General features: G+C 35.4%; 1 long non-coding RNA gene across 1 annotated transcript in view; it reads left to right on the top strand.

Annotated features, from left to right (window-relative positions):
- The window catches only part of LOC131549039 (uncharacterized), a 29573-nt gene extending 27763 nt beyond the window's left edge, over positions 1 to 1810 (top strand). The window contains exon 3 of the long non-coding RNA XR_009273319.1: positions 1687 to 1810. This is a non-coding gene — a long non-coding RNA (uncharacterized LOC131549039). The remainder of the gene's footprint in view (positions 1 to 1686) is intronic.
- The last annotated feature ends 20373 nt before the right edge of the window (positions 1811 to 22183 follow it).

The raw sequence follows: 22183 nt of genomic DNA, 5'->3' as shown, positions 1-22183 counted from the left end.
ATTTTTTTTTACATTAAACCGCCTGCTTTTGTCTAAAGCAACAAGGCCTTTTGTTATGCTAACAACCCTGTGGAAGATTTCCAATTCAATTCCACCTGAGCGCTGGTCAGCTCCACGCTTCTTTTGTGCCGTCCCTAGAGCCCCTTCTTGTCTTCTAAACGACAATTTAGCGATCACAGCGGACAGAGGAAAATTGACAGACGGTGGAGGAGGGAATGTTCGTCATGATATTAGAGCGATCAAGTCTAATTCCGTTTTCCAGTATTAGGAGCGCTATTAGTTTAGGGCCTTTAACGTATACTCATCAAGGTTATATTACAGAACATGTGATGGAAATTAAAAAGAGGGAAGGAGAGATGGAAAACAATAAATGTTATGTTATGCTGAGAGGGGAATATTTCTCTATTTCTCGTAAAATACGTATGAATTTGCCGTGAGATAGCATTGTTTATTTCTGTGATGGCAAAGCTGAATTTTCAGCACCATTACTCCAGTCTTCAGTGTCACATGATCCTTCAGAAATCATTCTAATATGCTGATTTGTCGATCAAGAGATTTTGTATTATTAAGTTGAAAACAACTGATTAATATTTTGTGGAAACCATTATACATTTTCCAGTGTCCTTTGGTGAACAGGAAGTTCAAAAGAACAGCATGGATTTGCAATATAGATTATTTGTAATAATGTAAAAGTCTTTACACATCCTTGCTGAATAAAAGTGCTACAAATACAAAATAAACAAACAACTGAAAAAACATACAGAATCATAGCGTACATTCTTAATGCCCAGAAACTAGTGTTTTTTAATGGCAATCTCAGACAGTACTCCTTCATGTTGTGTTAATGTCAGATGTCTGGAAGCACTTTGTCAAAAATGTGGCTTTATATTCCCAATCAAAATAGTCTGCCTGTCTGACAGAATCATTCATCTCTCTCTTTATTACACCTCTTTTTAATTTTGCTGTATTTGAGCCAGATTATCAGATGTGTTTTTGAAAGTCTTGTTGATAAATTATAGATGAGTCTTAAACTTTTGCAATCTATGATTTGCTGAGAAATTCAGCTGTTTAAAAAGTCAATTAATTAAAGTGCTGGAGACACAGCAACACATTTCTGCATTTGTTATGGAAATGCGATTTTGAAATAATGTATTTAATTATGATTTTAGTGACAAAGATACTCCACAGCAGTGGCAGCCACCGTGTCCTGCCGATTGATTATTTTTTATTTCTTGCCTTTTACTTTAAATAGAATCCGAAGATTTAATTACAGATAAATGATTATTAAATATTATCAATACATTCCTATTGTTTAACCAGTGTATGATTTCAAATTTCATATCGGTTTAAAAATGAGACAAAACTCTTATTCTGCACTTATTCAAAAAACTGTTCAAATTCAAACTACTCAACGGAATGCTCAAGTAAATTTGAATGACTGTCAATGCAGAAAGATGCTTTTAGAATCAGATAGTGTAGAACAGCGCCGTATCATCCAGCTAAACCCTGACAGGATAAGCTCAGTCTGTGATGTTGAGGCACAATAAACACGAACGACAAGGTTGTAGTTGCAGTTGTCTGGGAATCTGCATATTTAATCATCAGAAAGCCCTGTTGAAGGTCTTATGATCTAGACTTTTCTTTTTTTTTTCCAATCACATTTCTTTCTCTCTCTCTGCTCTCCAGCCAGACTCTGAAGCTCAGCTTTTACAATCTTCCACACTCATCTCAAGCACAGTATACTTGCTCCATTTGAACCGAGTCTCCAGAGCAGCAGGGATGGCGTACGCTAAGAGATGTGAAATTACACGTGGCGGTGAGAGAGGTGAAGTATTCCACATGAAGAGAATGCACATGAAAGTGTATCACGCTCAGATCCGTCGCTGAACTCGCTCTTTAATGTGATACCAGTAATGGAAGCATTTGGAGATGAGCTGCGTCTTCGACATCAAAGCTAATCGAGAAATGGAAGCCAATTGGCGTTCGGCCTTAGCGGTGTGTGCGCGAGCGGGCGGGCGGGCGGGAGAGTGAGACGTGCACAAAAGCGGATGAGCTCTCTCTACCTAAGAGGATAGATGCAAGAGATGAGACTTGACAAGATCCAGAGTAAAGAGGCTCCCTCTTTTTAAAAACAGATACATGCTGCAACACTCCGCCAAGACGCAACCCGTCTAATGTAATTACGTTTGTCAGCGTCAAAAGCAGCCCAGAATATCCCCGTTCGCTCCTCCCTTCCCCCCCAACCCTATCCCTCTCATTCTTTCACAACATCACAAACTGACATGTAAATGGACTGTCATTAAATCCTATTAGTTTGGCCTGTCATATTGGAGCAAGCCAACTCCTTTATTAAGTACTTTGCATGACTCTTGTTTATATCCAGATTAGGGAATAGAGGGAGATAAACAGACAGTATCAGAGGTAAACACAGTCTGGATCACTTTCTCTTGGATTCAGGGTTGTTTTGATGTAATGTCGTCTGGGGATTTGTCATTTACAGATTTCCCATGCAGCAAGACCACTTACTTTCTTGTTGTTTTGTTGTTTGCTGTGGTTCTAGATTTAAACATTCAATTAGAAGAAGGTCAGATAATTCAATTAAACAGACAGTGCTGTACAAAGCCTGTTTCCACCTCAGAGTAAAGAAAAAACAAATAAATTTAGGATTTACAATTTTTTTTCTTGCAATTACGACTTTTATACCTTGTAATCACGCATTTATATCTCACAGTTGCAACTTTGTATCTCATAATGTGACTTCGTACCTTAAAATATGAATTTTTAAAATATGAATTGCTTAATTGCAACTGTATTTCTCATAAGTTTGACTTTGTTTCTCAGTGCATGCGACTTTAAATCTCACAGTGTGACATTATTTCCCGTAATTGCGACTCTCAGTTGCAACTTTGTATCTCACAATGTGACTTCATATCTCAAAATATGGCTTTATTGCTTGTAATTATAATTTTATTTCTCATAATATTTCCTTTGGCACATTGTGAATAGATCTCATAATTGAGAGCTTTGTATTTCATAATCGTGCCTTTATATCTCACAGTTGCACATATTTTTCTCAGTGTGACTTCATATAATTTCATTTTATAGCTTTTAGCTGCAACTTGACTTCTTATTTTGACTTTATATCTCACAGTTGTGACATTGTTTCTTTCAATTGTGACTTTTTTACCTCATAAATCGCAACTTTATGTCTCTCAGGCGCAACTGTATCTTACAATGTGACTTCATATCTCACAAAATGACTTTATTGCTTGTAATTGCAACTTTATTTCTCATTATTTTGAATACCTGTTTTATGTTTTACTCTGAGGCAGAAACAAACTTCTGTAGCCGCCTGTGTGAACGGTAATTTTTGAATATAATTTGTGGATAAGCAGATGTAATGTAATGTTTACAGCTCATTTACCACAATTACCAAGTTGTTGCTGAAAAATTGGCAAAATAAATGGTTTGCAGTTCTCGTATATTGTTATCTTTGAAGTTTTGTTTAAATGCTGCATTGCACACTTCACATTTAAGTGAAAGTAATTTGTAAACAGACAATGTATATCCTTAGAAGCATCTCTCTGTATAAATGGGGAAAGCCAACAAGTAAATTTTTATTTGTCAAGCAAAATAGAAATTCAAGCACTTTTGCAGCACACCTCGTCTTTCTCACACTCTTTCTTTCTTTTGCCCCCTTCATCATCCTCATCTTCATCAAACTGTCAGCTGTAATTCCAGTCACAGTCAGACTCATTCTCATTAAATTAATGACGACCACTCAATTGAATTATGATCAAAGACTCTACAGAAACCCAATTAGCATTGTTTTGATCCTCAGCAATCAATCGAGAGATGTCTCTCCTCCCCGCCTCATCAGCACAATTAGGGCCAAATTCACAAAGCTATTAAATAATGAAGGGAGTTTTGCTCTCAGAAATGTGAGTGATGGAAAAGAAATTATGATTCCATGTGTGATTCTGAGGCACTGGGAACAGTTTTGTCACCCGCTCAACTTTCACAGTTCTCTTGTGCTCAGGTTCAGTAAATTCAGTAAATATTATTAAAGGGATAATTGGGACAAAAATGAACATTTACTCACCCTCATGTTCTACCAAACCCCTATGACTTTCTCTCCTGACACACAAAAGGAGAAGTTTAGTTTAGTTGTTCATACAATGAACATGTCTGTCAAGGGCCTGTCAAGCTCAAATAAAAAAGCAACATAAAATAACTGAAACTATTGTGTTACAGAAAGGCAGAAAGTAAATGCAGACAGAACCCTTTTTTGCAATGAACTCACTTTAAAGTACATCTTCAAAGAATGTTGTATGCTTTTTAAATGGGTTTGATCGGTATGTATTGCTGAGCTGTGTTGTTGTAATCTTGAGATATCATTTAGTGTTTCTCACATAACTATTCATAAAACTTCAGCTGTACTATAAGCAAATATGTTCAAGTGTTCACAATTTCCAAAGTTGAACCCTCTCAATCAGAATGAGTGTGAGCCAGCTGACCAGACTAAACAACTGTCTTCTGAAGGAAGCCATTGTGAGTAATCAAATGAACTAAGTGTTTAATTATTTACCGTTTTCTGCTGTTAAGAATACATCAGTTGGGAAAATAGGATGGAAATCTAAATGGTACAGTGATTGTTAAAGGGATAGTTCACCCAAAATTGAAAATTCTGTCACTTATTGCTCACCCGCATGTTGTTACAAACCAGTATTTTTAATGAAATCTGAGAGCTTTCGGACCCTCCATAGACAGCAATGCAACTATCACGTTCAAGGCCCAGAAAGGTAGTAAGGACATCATTAAAATAGTCCATGTGACATCAGTTGTTCAACCGTAATGTTATGAAGCTATGAGAATACTTTTTGTGCACAAAGAAAATTTGTGCTCTGAAGATGAATGAAGGTCTTATGGGTTTGGAACGACATGAGGTAATTAATGACAGAATTAAATTTTTTGGGTGAACTGTATTTTTTGGAACAACATGGTTTGAGGAATATAATCAAATATTTATTTGTCATAAATGGAATGACGTTAGGTTTAAGTTGTATTTTTAATGTCTTTTCTTTATATTTTTAGTCACTTCATGGATTGTCCCTATGGGGGTCAAACTTTCAATTGGTTATCAGTCAGTCACCAACATATTATTTATTAAAACAGACTTAGATTTAATTTTCAGAGAACTTTCTTTTAGTCTCCACTGACTAGTTGGATCATGATTTTATGTAACCTAAAATTAAACTCATGATCAGCCAAGCTCAAGTAAGCCCATTACTTCACTCTGTAAAGCCAACCTTAGTGAAATCTTGGTCAAATCCAAACTTTGACGAGGCTTGAACGCTCCATTTCTTGGTAAATTAAACAAATGATTAGTTAGAGTAAATTGCAGTTTCTAACAATATTCTTGAGTACTTACTGAGTGTGAGGTTTGGAGAAAATTCTCCCTGTGAATTTAATTGTTTCTGAATCAAGTGTAATTGTTTGTGGTGTGCATGTGTGAATCTGGCAGTGTTTGAGTATAAATATCTAGTATGTTGCTGATGCAATGTGTGTTTTTGTCTTTTATTTGGTGTGTGTGTGTATGTGTGTGTGTGTGTGTTGTGAAGTGTGTATGGTTCCGATCCTCTGAGGAGTGGAAGGGTTTAATCTTTTGCCCTGAGGAGGGTAAAACTGTATTATTTGTGCTGGCACTAATGCAGTCAGCTGAGGGTGGTGAAGAGGGAGGAATCGATGCTTTTGGAGCAGCAGTGAATGAAATTCAGAGAGCTAAATATATTCACCACACAAAGCCCAAGCATGCATCCGTTTAACAGCCGGAGTGCCCAGAGATTATGGACCAAAATCCTTAATCCACCTGCATCCTGGAGTTAGGATTCAGTGTTTGATGAAGATGATGATGTTAGTCGCTGTATTTTCACGATTAAGGGAAAGTTGTTTTACATTAACCCAAAATGCAGTAAGGCTTTTTTCCAAAAAAATATGTTTCAATCAAAACTTTAAGTAATGTTAAAAAATACAAAAGACAAAAAATGGATTAAAAACTGAATTTATTTTGTACACAATAGATTATAAAACATATTTACACTTTTTTAAAAACTGTTAAAATCATTTAGGTGTTGTATTTTTTATATTCCCTGTCTGCCCTGCACATGTTGTCTTCAGCGTTGATATAATGGAATACTGGTCCTTCAGTGTGATCCTTCAAAGGGTTGTCATTGTTTTTGGCATCTACTTGATTAGTTTACCACTGTGAGGCTGAAAATTAATTAAAGTGATTAAACGGGATACTAATAGTGAGGTGACGGAGTACCAATGTTAGCTCAGCATTTCACCTTTTTGAGAACACAAAGGGGTGATGGAGCAAAAGAAAAAAGAGAGAGAGAAATAGGGGTTTGTTTATTATAGCACACAAAATTCCTCTCTGCATTAATCAGTCAAACCCCGCCTGTATGCTAATAATGAGATTTAAATATTCCTAATAGTGGAGTCTTGACCAATAATTACAAGGCTTTACACCGTTCAACTGAGGCTGTGCTGAACAGTGGTGTACCATGACATTAATTTATGTGGGTCATTTAAAGTCAGCGTAAATTTGCTGTTTGCAGCCCATTTTACTTCCATAATCTGAAATATTTGACAGTGCATTGACTGCATTCGGTGGGAAAAGATGTTGGATGGGCTCCCTATAGTAAAAAAGTAATATATTTAAAATACACTTATTTCATACTAAATATAGATCAAATCTATTAACATTTCATTACTGATATAAAAGTTATAATTAAACTTTATTTACTCCAGTATGTTTTTAATTTGACTTCAGCACTACTTCCACACATTAAATGTGCATTATGCATAAAATTAGTTGTTTAGCAAACTTTAAGTATAATAAAATTCTTTTAGTATACCAAAAGTACAATTGCAGGGTATTTTAATTAGGTACATAAATATGTAAATGTATTTTTAGTATACTTAGCATAAAATAAATGTTTTTCAAATACATTTTAGTATATTTATTTTTCACTAGGACTTGGTTTTGTCCTATACGAATTGTTTGAATGGTGAAAAGTTAGTGTTACGTATTGTAACAGTGACATTTTGAATGCAAATTTGATCAAATTATGAATAAATTCTAGATATATGGCTATTGGTAAATACAAACTAGTAGCCCGCAAGGCTTAAGTAACATTATTAGGGGTTCAAGCACGTAGTGCTTTGAAACCCTATTGTAATTGTTAGGATTTTTATTTTTATTTTTTTCTGCCATAAAACTGATCGTGCAGAACAAACTGTAAGGACTAGAAACTTCAAATTTGGCCAAATGATAGAGCTCAATTTGGGGAGAACCTATCAAAGTCTCACCCCAATCGGACAATAGGGAGCGCTACAGCGAACAAAAACGCGAAATCACTCATAACTCCTAGACTGTTTGTCGTAGACTCAAGTGTCTTATATCATTGGCTATCTCCGATTTCATTTCCGTTATGCAAATTTTTACGCCATATTGAAATTTGTCCAAAACCTACTTTTGCAAACTAGTCCTAGGTTTTTTGCCCGATCGGAACCAAACCAGTGCAGAAATATTCTATGGACAAGGAATATCAATAATTATCAAAAAAAAAAAAGGTTAAATTTCCACTTACCGTCGCATAGGAATGCCAAACAGTTCGTAAGGGGCAAGGCCACTTTTACTAAAATGACTATAACTCATGAACGGAATGAGATATCTTCACCAAACTTGGCACACATGTGTACGCGCTCAATCTTCGGTTAAATAAAAAAAATTGTGCAGCTGTTCCACTTGGTGGCACTATAAAACGGAAAAAAATATAAAAACAGCTGTAACTATGCAAGCATTAGTCCAATTGAGCTGAAAATTGGTGTGCAGTGTCTTTGTCCAATGTGCCATAAGTGTGTATGAGGTCATTGGCGTATCTCAAAAAACATGGCTGCTATTGGCCAATTAAGTTTGAGCACCTATTTGACAAGGTTAACAGAGGTCGATCGGAATGTAACTCGATGGGCATGTTCGACTCATGGACCTAAAGGTCTGTAAGAATTCTTAAAGAAATCTGCCACTAGTTGGCGCTAACGAGTTTTATGGATCAGTAATCACGTGGTGTTTCACACATCCACACAATATGCATATCATTTGATAGATCTCCTCATAATGAGCAACTTTGCCTCAAGAACCATTGCTGGTAATCAAATCGTTCATTAAATTTGCACAAATATATTAAAAACCTTCTTTTGCGAAGTCGATCAAACCACTGCAGTAATATTCGTTGGACTCTCTACATCAATAATTATCAAAAAAATGTTGAATTTTGTCCTTTGGTTTCCTTTAACGGGGTCATTTAGAAAAGGGATAAAAGCCTATAAAACCTAAATGAAAACTCGAAAATTACGAAACTTGATAAAAACACGTGTTAGATGATTCTTAATAATCATGCAAAGTTTCATGGAGATCGGATCATAGGTGGTGCTATAACTGCCATGACAGTTAATAAACGTCATATTTGTGTGGTAAATTACCTGGAATTGCCAAAAATGCTGTTTTTACTCACTGATTTAGCTGTTTACAGGCTGGCTAAATATTATGTAATGTCTCTTTACTGATGTCCTTAAATGCCTTAATGTGCTTGTACCCCGGTAATCGCTGCTTGCAGCTATATTTATAATTATTTTTTTGCATTTTTAAATCACGCACATTCACAAATAACTCTTTTGTTCAAGGCTAAATTCATGCATTAAGAAAATATAATAATTGTGACCATTTTGAAGTTAATACTGACTTAAGTTTTCCAAAATCATGGTAACAGCTGATTCTAAAGTTAATGATGAAATAATTTATAGAAGGTCTTTTCTCATATTTGACCCTTATAAGATGAACCTTGACCTTGACAATGTTTCCATGGTTGTGTTTTTTCTACAGATGCAACTGACTGAATATTTCCTGTCTGATATCCCTTATGTTTATGAGCTTGGCAACACTGCAAGCTTCTGATTTTACCACTCTACCCTCCTCTTGAATAATTACACAAAGAGTGTATGTGAGATGTGTTTAGGCGGTGTGTGCGTGTGTTTGTGAGATAGTGGGGCTGGTTTCCATAGCAATTGCGACCAAAAGTGCTCACAGTAACCTAATTGGTATGCTTCTCCTGACCGCCCTTATTGTAGCCACGCTAATCATAGTCCTTTTGTAGTAATAAAGGACGCTACTAAAGAAATCTCCAGCCTTGCTAGGGTTTTCCTCTAGGCCCCCCCCCCCCTTCTTTTCTTCAAGCCCCTTCAGCAGCCACTCTGCACCCAGAATCTATTCCGTGATTGGCAGCTGGGCTCTGAATACAGTGGAAAAGGTTTAAGAGTCCTTCCGTATGTTAGAAACCGTTTGGGATCATGCCACCTGCTTCACATCCTGCTTAGAAAGAAGAAATCTTACCTCATTCAGAGAACAACTAGAGTGCCTGGGCTAAAAAGCTGCAAAACAAAGACAGTGTCTTATGGTGCTTTCACACTAGAGCTTTTGGTGCCGTTCGTTTTCGTTTTGATTCGCTGGGTTTGACTGAAAGCAGTTGTCCAAACCCAGGAAAGGTTTGCTGGCATGCATCCAAGTACAGTTCGCAGTTAGTTTTAAAGCAATCCAATCGTAAATTGCAGAAGTGAATCTTTATCATTATAGTATAATGCATTTCTTGTAGCTGATTGTTTTCAAGTAAACAAGTTCCAAGCAGTTCAGGTCAAATTCTTCACATCTCTTGCTATACAGAGTGAGGGCGGTGGAACCAACTTGGGTTCAGACCAAGCAATCTGACCATTTGTGAAAATAGTTTTAATGCTGGAATAGACTGCACAAAAAATTCCCAGATATTTGCCCCGATTTGAAATCTGGAGGAGGTGACGTTTGTTCTCTAAAGTGAGAGCCAGTTTACAGGTTTTGGGCCGTCAGAGTTGACAGATTTCACAGAAAACTGGTTGGTGTATGATCATAATTTTTGCCTTGGACTATAGCCATGTTCACACTGCAGCTAAATTTGGTTGTCAATTCAGTACACACACAGTTTAGTAAATTACAGTAGTGACAACCGCATTTGCTGAAATTCTACTCCATGTGAACAGAACTGATCAACTAATGATGTATTTAAACATGTATTAGAGTTATGGTGCAAGAAAACACAGGAAAGGAGCTACGGCTTGACTCCATGTTGCCAGATCTTGCTATAAAACGGCAAATAAGACCAAGCCTGTAATAAATAATAATATAAAATAATGCAAAAAGAAAGAAAGTCATACAGGTTTAGAATGACATGAGGGTGAGTTAATAATGACAGGAATTTTGTTTTTGAGTGAATCTTGTAACTACTCATAGTAGATCATCTGTTTTCCACAGTGAATCTTTTCTATTAACAAGCTACTAGGGCTGGGTATCGTTCAAAATATACCGATACCGATACCGATACCTTGAGTTCGATACCGGTTCCTGAACGATACTTTTTTCGATTCCAATTTTATGAAATCAGTTTTAACAAGATTATATTATCTCAAAAAACTTTGGTTTTATTTTTTCAGCTTGTTGACATTTAAACAGACTCAAAGCCTCATCTCCTGAGCCACTGCACAAAGGAACAAAATATATTCAACACAATAAATCAGTGCAAATAGTTTTAATAAAGTTAAAATAGTTTTCAGTTTACACATCTGTTAGGCTACATTTACACTAATGCGTTCAATTTAAAATGCATAGCTCAGACAGAATCATCATTTCTATTCTTTTATTCTAGGTTGTTAAAGACTTCAAGAAATTGAAAATCTTTATCCACTTTCATAAGTGGGTGTTTTATTTTCTTTCACCATATATTTTATTGTTATTAAATTCTGTTGTAGTATGTCTAATTATTTGAATGCATAAAAGCAACTTAGTTTATTCAAATTTATTCTTAGTTTATTCAAAAATAGCCTTATGAAATGTTTTCTTTTTCCTCAGAAATTCTGTGTATCTGGTTTTCAAATGAAGGCATAAAACATTAATTTAATTTATCTTTAAATTATTGAAAATCAAACTTTATTTATTTATTTTGGCAAACAAAGGGGGTTCACTATTAAAATTAAAACATGGAAGAAATGTTGTGTGATCATTACTTAAAAAAATAAAATTTTAATAATTTTAATAGCAGCCTAGTAGTAGCAGCATGTACATTCTGCTGAACAATATTAATATATTTCTGTCGCAGTGTCTTCCAAGTTAAACCAAACTTTTATTTTGACGGGTTGCCGTGAATACCCTTTACCGGTGTTGCCAAATCCGCAGTTTTCCCGCGGAATTGGGCTACTTTACACTGTTGCCGCGGGTCGAACCGACCCCAATAATGTGATATTTAGCCCCTGGAATGCGAATTTTACTGAGGATCCCCGCCGAAACACGATTGGGCTAGTTTTGTTTTTTAAAAAACATTTAGTTAATGTGTCATGACAGATCACTGTATTACCTCATTTCAAGCGGCACGTGAACGATCATCTTTTCCTCTTTACTAGTTATAGCATGAAAGAAACATGAATGAACATCAGAAGGTATCGTTTCAACTGTGGAAAGATGTCAATACACACCATTTTCAAGTTCAAGTCCACTAACATTAATTACTCTCCTGTCTGATTTGTTTGTTGGACAAACTAGCGGAATTGCCATATGATTGGTCAGATCACCTGTCAAGTATTGAATTGGTTCAAATGACCCAATTCAAAAATATGATTTAGCAATCAGAAGACCTCTATAGAAAAACATTTAGTTAACTGTTGCTGTTTGTCAGTGTTTTTAACTCATATATGTAAATTAGAGTTTATTTCTAGTATTTCTAGTATTTCTTTTTGTATGTTTTTTTTTGTTGTTTTTTTTGTACCAGAAAGTACAGCTCTGATCAATTATATCATTATACTATAGCAATGTTGTTAGCTACTTTTGTTGTTTATAGCATATTGTAGTCAACAGTAGCTTGACTGTACTGCCTTGCAAAGACAAATCTGCATTGTTGTCAAGTTATAACTGAAATCAGTTGCTGTGGATCTACTATGCTAATCTATAAAGAGAAATGTGATTATCAAATCAATCAAAAATCATTTGGAAATCCTTGAAGCCGGTTTTTCTCACTTGCAATGTTGACACTGTTACTGCATTTTATAAGTTTACTGCATTGACTTTGCAAACTTCCAAAAGCCCTGTCCTCAGGTAGTACTGCATATACTCACCATAACACATTTTAATCTTATTTTCTACAGCATAGCTATTTAATGTGCTGAGCCCAGCAGTGGTTAACAGGTAGCCCTCCTGTTTTACGTTAGTCTTATTAATGAGTTTCTTCAGTCCGTCGGCGGTTGTAAGGACTAATTTACAAATGCTTCAAATTATTTCTAATTAGCACAAGTGCAATAATAATTGTCTCTCTAATCTGGCGGAATAATTAATGGTATAGCGTGTAGCGAGTCCTCCGCGCTTGAATGATCTCTGTGGGGCGTCCAATGTTGACTGTCCACTCGAGGGGGTTCATGCCGGGAGGACGGGGCAGACAGAGATGTCTTTGTTAGCTGCTGGTTTGTGGGTGGCCCATCTTTAGCTTGGGAATTCAGTCTAGCGCTAGTAATTGAGCTGCTAACTAGGCGGTGAATGGATGTAGTGTGCAGAGAATTGAAGCTTTGAGCTTGGCAGTGGAAACCTGGAGTTACAGCAGCTGTAGCTAAACACAAATACCACTTTCTGAGTCTAAATGTGTAAAAGGTTAGGACACTAACATGATTTGATGGGGTTTTGGATGGATTTACTTTCGTTTTTATTCTGAGGAAGTAGGAATAGTAAGTTGCTGACTGTTAAGTCCACTTCAATAGGGTCACACCTACACTGTATTCATCTCTTGGAGACTTTAAGTGCTGACCTATTGCTCTCATAACTCAGTACAGAAATTCCCTCCAGACGAGTTAGAACAACTCCAGTGCCTTCTAATTACACTCTAATGTGCTAAATTGGTGGAAAATTAGCTGCTAATAATCCCCTAATTCGTGTCCTACTAATGGCCTGTTATCCTAAATTGTTATGTTAATTGAGGTTCCATCATAGGAAGGGATGATCACTCTGTCATGGGTTAATGCAGGTCACTCACTCTTTTTTTTTCTACAGTTAATTCTGTTAATAAAGTATACCGTTTCGATTGTCTTCAGCTGTTACACCTACTCTTTCTAACAAAGTACTTACCAGTGTACACTTTTACGTAACCTGTTAATGGTTGGAAATCACATAAAACCTTTTAAAATAAAATTTGATTTGTTAAACCACTTAAAGTATGAACGCACATTAATAAATTCATTTTCAGTGTAATGTGTTCTAATTGTTCTGCATTAAATTTGCTTCTTCACTCTCAGTCACTGATTTCTGTATGATAGTCAGTCTTTTTCAAGCCTTGGTGTGGCAGGGGGTTTTAACTGGTGGATTGCAACCTACAAATGGCTGAAGGGTCTTCTAAAAGTCATATAATTGTGCATTATTAAACAGACTTAAAGGAAGGAGATAGCTTTTGTAGTTGATATCAAAGGCTCAGCTTTCCATTAAAATCTGTGGTATTTTGATGCAAATGTATCTGTTACTTGTTAGTAGTTAATTGAAATAAACAGGTGCAAGCATGGACAGGTTGCTTCACATGCTTTTATCATTTAAAACTATGAGCAAAACTGCATCAAATACAAGTTCATTTGCAGCAAAGATAATTTGTGCTGAACCTGCCTTTTTTATTATATATATATATATATATATATATATTTTTTTTTTGCAAAGTAATTATTCTCTGACAAAAGCATGAAAAAAAATCTAAATATCCATTTTCCAGACATTTTCAAACTAAAATGGTAATTCAACTTATCTTGTTAATAATTATGGTTCCTTCTACCATTGATTCTACCATGGGATTAAAAAATACAAATAAATTCTTGCAAGATAAATTCAGAATTGTGAGATATAACATCACAATTACCTTTTTTATTCCTTGGTGGAAACATAAGTAATTATGCATTTCAGCGATGTTCAATTCTTTTGTTCAATTGTTTTCAGTCAATCTTTTCACAAAACCCTGCATGAATCAGACCAAACTGGGTCAATAGATTTGGTTTTAATAAAAATAATTGATTAATATGTGCACAAAGTTTACAAATGAATTACCACTGAATTAATTCTAGTATTGTCCAATATGAATACAGTACAGTCTTTTGCATGATAAACAGTTTAGGTACTGGAATGGGTCACCACTTGATATCCCATACAAAATCTGGGTCCTGACATAAAGCCAATTGAGAACCACTGGAGAGCTGTGTGTTGTCCGTATAGCGGTAGAGCTCCTCGTGCCACTGACCGTCTGTAAAATATGCTAACGTATATAAAGAAGCGGTGGGTCTCCTGGCCTTTTGCTGACATTTACAGCTTCTGGGCAAGGACATGGCCTTTTCTTTCTCTTCCCCTTTTTCTCAGCTAATCAGGTGGCTTGAATAGGAGCCAGATAAGGCTATTGTTTGCCCTGACAATGTCCTGATGGTTTGGCCCTGTGGAGATCGCAGGCAAGGCTTCTCCCTTTAAAGAAGGTAGGCCACCAGAGAGAACTCATTAATGTGGTGCATCTGGGTTAATTAGGTGGCAAAAATGCTGCTCGAGTTTCCATCGAAAGAAAATAATTTAAAAGTCCCTAATATAAATAAAGAAAAGAAACCAGGCCTAGTCGTCACACGTTTTACTTGGGTGAATATTTCTCATGTTAAATAGTTCATTCTATATAGAAACACATGACATGGTTACAGAAAAAGCTATTGAATATATAGTTCATTGATCGCTTGTTTGTGACAACATGCCCCATGTAATCTGTCACATGCAAGAGGACCTGCCATTAAACAGTCTGTCTATATATTAAACAGTAAAACTCTTATGATACAAAACAATTCACGAAGAATATAAAAGTAACAAAAAAAAAAAAAATTGTAATAAATAGATCAAATTAAAATTACGGCATGTAAAACACGACAACTCTCCACTTTTGTGATATTTATGAAAAATATGCTTGTCTGTTAGGTTCAAATCTGCCTATATTATACTGGCTTAATAACAGTTAAAAATAAGGTTGCATTTGTTAACATTTACTAATACATTATTCAAATCAAAAGCTGTATCTTTTAATATTAGCTAACATGATGTTTTAACTAATACATGCTGTAACAAATGTATTGCTCATTCGTAAACGTTTTGTGGAGTTTGGAGGATTCTTGAATTCTTGATTCTTAATTCTTGAAATTTATTCTGATTTAATATTTATATTTTAACATATTCGTTTAGAATTTTATCATTTTAATAACTAAATGCTTGAATTCAACATATAAACACTGTTAGGGAATAAGTCATTTGATTTTTGAGATACAACCTTAGTGACCAAGTCGACAACTTCCCTGTGTGACATCTAGTCCTCTATAAAAAAGCGAAACTAAAGTGAATTTCTGGTTAATACGTAGCCCGACAGAATAAAAAGTGACCTGTGAGTGAAAGTGCTCTGAAACAAAGCAAGATTAAGAGCGAGTGGGTTTGACCCATAATCTGATGCACGGATAATTACTTAAATTTCAGCTGTCTTGAAGCGACCCTTTATATTTATTGTGAGATGGGGGCAGGGTTTACGTGACGGAAATGACTAAAAGATAGCAGTGTTATCATTATGCGCTCTCTCTTCCTCTGATCAGAATCTTACAGCGTCTGCTTTTCTAAGAAGGGACGTCTTTAAATGTTTCATTTGTCTTAAGACGGAGGAGTGAAATGGGAAGATTCGCTTAAGCCTTTGAAAACACAAGCAATGGAATTTAGATTCTGACTCAACACCAGCATCCTAAATAAAACACACCAGTATAACAGCATGTGCAAAGCGATTTTGGCTGAGAGTTGCATTTTGGCGTTGAAGCGATTTGCTGTGGTTTGTTTTCTTAACCTGAAGCATAAAAACAGTGTTTATAAATGATAAGAAAATTGATTATTTTACCTGCATATTTGAAGACATTTAAGAAAGCTGATCTGTGGACTCTTGAAACGAGTGCTCAGCTGTAAGAACACTGTCCACGCCAGCATCCACAGCCCTAAACATCCTCATCAGAAGCACACAATCCTCTCTTTTATGCATATGACACAATGTCTCACAAAAAAGCACCAGAAGAGAATCATGTCTTCTGTATTTTATTTTATTTGTTGTTGTTGTTTCACCCACAGGGACTGAAAAGATTAGTATCACATGTCAAGTGTGGCGTTCTGACGTGTTGTTTAGGGGCTGACAGGTTAATTTGTTTTCTCATGCTCCTCTATTGTCTATGTTTGTCATTTAAAACTTCCCTCCCTCTTGCCGTAGGAGGATGCGAGAGCATATCTGCAGTAGCCGCGAGCGCTGAACAGAAATCCTCGCTGTTTCAAGCTGTTATTGTTTACACAGCGGCGTTTCCTCAAAAGAAACCAGGCGTCGCTGCTCTAGGAGATACTCCGGCTCATAAAAGGCGCTGTGCTCCCATTGTTGTCTGTTGAGCTTGATTTGTATATACGGAGGTATTTTGCAGGTGCAGGCCAAGATTTTTTGGAACGCCGTTGTCCCAAAATCAAATGTAATGAAAATGCATTTATGCATGTCTTTAGAAAGCATCCCTCTGAATTTTAAAATGTTCTATTAAATATACTGTCCTTGCAGGATTTTTAAAAGTATATCTATAAGGTATTTTTAAAGCAAAAAATATCTCTTATAAAGTCTCATTATGAATAATCATAGTACATTTAGAAATCCATCTGACTGACTAAAACACTTCTCAAATGCATTAGTATCACATACCTGCTACTTTCAGTTTGGTCAGGATTGCTCCATTTAAATCATGCACAAAATTACTTTAATATGGAATAAGTGTAAAATTGCTAGTGTAGTACTCTTAAAAGCCAAATATAATGGGCTGCAGCAGATAGAGCAGTAATATAGTTTTGATGTTACTGTATTGATGCATGTAAATGTACTGTAAATAGATTTAGGTAATTATTAATTATTATTACAGAAAATCCTAATGCTGAAATATATAAATTTTTTATTTTTTGTATACTAACATCCAGCTTTCTTTTTTTAGAATCTAGTAGTATTCATCACCATAATTGCCCTGGTTTACAAAAAGGAAATAAATGTTGAAAAGGGGGGAAAAAATATAATTCAAATATTTTTTAAAAGTTAAATTAATTTTTCCATTTGATCACTTTGAATGACCATTTAGTTAATTGTTTTAGTTTATATCTTCATTTAAATAACTGGTAAACACTTCAGTCAAACCCATCTTGGCTGACTTGTAATATTCTTAATGTCATCATAAAATAGCTGCATCATTTGGAATTCAACCTCTGTTATTAAGATATGGATTCTAAAAGATGTAAAATGAGAGCGGTTAGGAGATGAAAGTGATGGTACCAGTGCAGCACTGAGAGACTGAGCGAGCGAGGGAGGGGAAGAGAGCAAGAGAGAGAGAGAGAGAGAGAGAGAATATCCAGGGCAGTTGGACGTTTGTGCAGTCAGCAGTGTCAGTAACATCAAAGGATTGCGCCACTTCACACTGTTCATGTGCTGGTAATTTGGGTAATTCTATTGCAGGGTTTGTCGATCCTGAAATTATGGGCGCTACTGTCCTCGTGTGCCATATAATTTAGTTGTTTCCTATTTGTTAGACTGAAACGAACGGGAAGCGGCAACCAGGCTCGATATACTCAGAGAAGAATTGCTGCTATTGTTCCCCTATATTTTGGTCTTATGTAAAAGTGACATAGCCAGAGAAAGAGAAGCCTTCCCCTTTATTTCAACAGCAATTTATGCGCTGCTCCTTCCAGAAGCCACATCAAGCCACAACTTTGCTTTTCTTTCATTCTCGCATTTTAATTGATAAATTCAAACTGTTTTTAGCATGTTTTTTTTTTTTAAATGCTGTGCTGCATGAAAAACAAGATGCATTTCTATAGTGTTCGGTGGTTTTGGTGAGTTTGGTATCATTGCTGCTGTTGATAACATTAAACATTTTAATCAGTGAGTAAACTATCCAGGATTTCATAATGTTTATAAAAACCTCTGAAAACAGAAGCGTTCGGTCATTGTGTTGTAGGGATAATAATGTTGATACTAAATAGGTTGTAAAGAGGTTGCACATATCTTCCGTTTTGCATGGTGATAACAGCTTGTGTTGTGCTAAAAAAAAAAAAAATGATGTAGGATTTACTTTAAAACTGTTGGCTCGGAAAGTAACAATTTGAATTAAATGGTAGGTTTTGAATTAGAAAGACAAAACATTTATTTTCTTGTAAAACCTACTTAATTAACGTTTGTTTTAATTACAATTTCAAAAATTTCATTCTGGGGGGAAAAAAAAACAACAACAGAAAATTGTTGAATTCTGTTAGTATCAAAGAATACAAATCTGGGCAAAGTTTTAAACACCCCACATTTGCCTGAATCATGTACATTTTAGTTTCTTTCTGAACAAGCATTTTCTTCTGTAGGCTCCACATAGACCTGGAGCTTACCTTTGTCTGTTTGTGCCACTGGGGGGCAGAACTCCTCTTGGAAGGAGAGAAGGATGGAGGATTTCACTTCACACTATTTCAAATCTTATTTAAGTTTATTTAAATGTATGGACATTTTTAACAGTAGTTTATCACAGGTCTCTCTCACACCATCTGCCCATCTCGTTGACACAGACACAGATGCACGTTAAACAGACCTGTTAAATGACTCATTTAGACTCACTCATTATGCAGGTCACTGTGGCATTTTACATGAGATATTTGGACTTTTTTTACTGTAGAAATTTACTGTAGAAAAAACCCTATGTGGTTTATTCATATAAGATATGGACAGATTCTACTGTTTTGTTTATGATGAAAAAAAGAATCATAATTAAGTTAATTTTTTTATTGAATTTCATACATTGGTTTGACAAAATATGAATTAACTACACTATGATTTGAATATACTGTGACAGTATCCAGAATGTTATGCCACAATACAGTGGCATAAAATAATGTAATAAAAATACTATGATCAAATATTTCCTACTAATGAGATTATTAAGAAACCAGTGATATTACTGCATCCTTTTGAACGTAAATGTGAAATGGCTGCTTTTGTTGTTGAAAGTGGTTTCATGTAACAGGTAAAGAAATATTTCAGGTTCAAACTTAGCGAGGATTGATCCACGAGCCATTACAATTGTGTCCTTGCATATATGACAAGTTCATCAAATACCAAGTATAAATCTGAGTATGGTATTTAACATTGAATGTATTCAATTACACATAGATAGTGGATTTAGATAACTAATGAACAATGTAAAAAATAAAATCTATTACCTGTATGCTGTTCCACAGGAAATATATAAAAGTCCAGAAAAAAATGATGTATGCATTCTATGCTTTTAATTATGCTGAAATTCTATGGCATTTAATCGCAAAAATGGAAATTCCATTTTCACTTTCTTAATGTTTTTGAATGATGTCTCCTAGGAATCAAGAAATTCTGTGCATAAACTCACTTTCATGTTTCCTCCACACACACACACACACACACACGGGCAATCACTCTCCTTACCTCTATGAGCACATGTAGATTGTCCCTTCTCATGTAGGTGCATTTACGTCTTGCAAATCAGGTTTTTTTCCAGGGTAAATTGAGACACACTGCAACAACCATTCAAGTGAGTGATGTGGAATAAATGAAAGAAGCAGGACACATACAAACACACATACTTTATAAATCAGCCCTGACAGCAGCAATAGAGCAGAAATGACAGTGGCCAGTTATCCCAACCACATCCACCACCGTTATTGATCCATAATCCGCCTTCACATAAAACACCCAATTTCATATAATGCCTATAATAACAGTGCATTCAGACTCAAGTAGCCGTCAGAAAAGAGGGGCGTCGTGCCTGATGCCGAGGGAGAGAGAAAGAATACCTCACATCGCAGAAAATGGAAAATGGCTCATGCATTTCATTTTCATCTTTTGTTTTTTATTTGTATTTTATTTACTTTTTTTATTCTTTTGTATTTTCTGGAGCGCTAGGGAGAAGACTGAACATTATAGTTTTATGCTTAAGATAAAAGCATATTTTCTCAGTAATTGCCCTATAAACACCCATACCTGTAGTTCCAGACTGACCGCTTATGGAAAAAATTTTCTCATTTATTCCCTTACAGATAAATGAATCTATTATGTTTCTGAAATAAGCCAAGGCTGCATTTATTTAAGCAGAAATTCAATGAAAAACAGTAATAATATTATAATTACAATGTAAAATGTTTTGTATTATATATATATATATATATATATATATATATATATCTCTAACATTTGACAATTACAGTACATTTTTGACAAATACATGGAACAAAGTCTCTTAGGGGTATTTTCGGATATCTTAATTCTTAAAAAACTATTGATAAAATATATTTCCCTTTTGTTTAGTGGCGTCTTTATGACAAAAGGCCAGTACTGATACCAATTACTACTGATGCCTCTAAGAAATTGTTCTTTACCCCCTAATATTTAGCCATTCACTAGGCTATAGCCATTCAACCATGCAGTATAATTGAGAGCTATCAATCTGAACATTTATTACACTTTAAAAAATAACAACTAATTTAAGTGAACTTAAAACAATCTTCAGATAAACCCATTATAATAAATGTCACATTTAGCTATACCTGTGCCCTTCAGCAGGTAGGAAATATACAGAAATTGAATAAAGTTATCAAACACTAAATTCAAAATTAAATATACACTCTTAAAAAAAAAAAAAAGGTTCTTCAGTGATTCTTCAGCGGTTCTTTGGGGAGGTTGAGGTGCTATATAGCACCACTGCTGTACATAAAGAAGCCATTAAGCCAGCCACAGTTTTTTAACTGTGTTTGCACTTGGATGGGATTAATGCAGAACACATATTCTAAGTATGGGTTACTATACTTGCCCACACCTCACTTCATTATACTCCAAATTTTGTAATTGCAGTAAATTAAACTTAATTTACTAATTGTACATCAGATTATAATTTATAATATATATATATATATATATATATATATATATATATATATATATATACAGTCATGGCCAAAAATATTGGCACCCTTGGTAAATATGATCAAAGAAGGCTGTGAAAATTAATCTGCATTGTTAATCCTTTTGATCTTTTATTTAGAAAAATCTAACCTTTCATTGGATAATAAGAATTTAAAATGGGGATAAATATCATTATGAAATAAATGTTTTTCTCTAATACACATTGGCCACAATTAACGGCACCCTTTTATTCAATACTTTTTGAAACCTCCATTTGCCAGTTTAACAGCTCTAAATGTTCTCCTATAATGCCTGATGAGGTTAGAGAACACCTGACAAGAGATCAGAGACCATTCCTTCATCCAGAATCACTCCAGACCCTTTAGATTCACAGCTCCATGTTGGTGCTTCTTCTCTTCAGTTCATCACTCATTTTCTACAGGGTTCAGGTCAGAGGACTGGAATGGCCAGCAGAAGCTTGGTTTTGTGCTCAGTGACCCATTTTTGTGTTGTTTTTGAGGTTTGTGTTTGGATTATTGTACGGCTGGAAGATCCAAACATGGTCCATTATAAGATTTCTAACAGAGTCAGTCACTTATTGATTTTTTATCTGTTGATATTTGATAGAATCCATGATGCCATGTGTCTAAACAAGATGTCCAGGACCTCCAGCAGAAATATTAGCCTGGTAATACCAAACTCTGCTACTTTGCTTTGCTTCGTAGACAGAGTCTGGAAGGGCATAATTGACAAGCATTTACTTTACTGTGGGGGGTGCTTGTCTGACGTTTAAAATCATTGGTGTACCCGTAAGCCAATCACATAACGGCTCAGCCGGCTTGAACTTCCGCTGTAAACACAGGCATGCGGCGAAAACAAAACCATCGAGCGAAATACTGGAGTGAAGATGGCTGTGAATGACTTTTGCAGATTATGTGAAGTAAATCTACGCATCCACAATTATCGCCTTGCTGGACTTTGGCCTCCCCAGTTTCTCGCTGACGATTGGTAACAGTTGATAAATTAAACTTTTCCCAAAACCTGTCGGG

Source organism: Onychostoma macrolepis, chromosome 01 (genome assembly GCF_012432095.1).
Source record: "Onychostoma macrolepis isolate SWU-2019 chromosome 01, ASM1243209v1, whole genome shotgun sequence".
Taxonomy (NCBI): domain Eukaryota; kingdom Metazoa; phylum Chordata; class Actinopteri; order Cypriniformes; family Cyprinidae; genus Onychostoma; species Onychostoma macrolepis.
The sequence above is the reverse complement of the archived record's forward strand: the minus strand, read 5'-3'. Positions and strand labels throughout refer to the sequence as shown.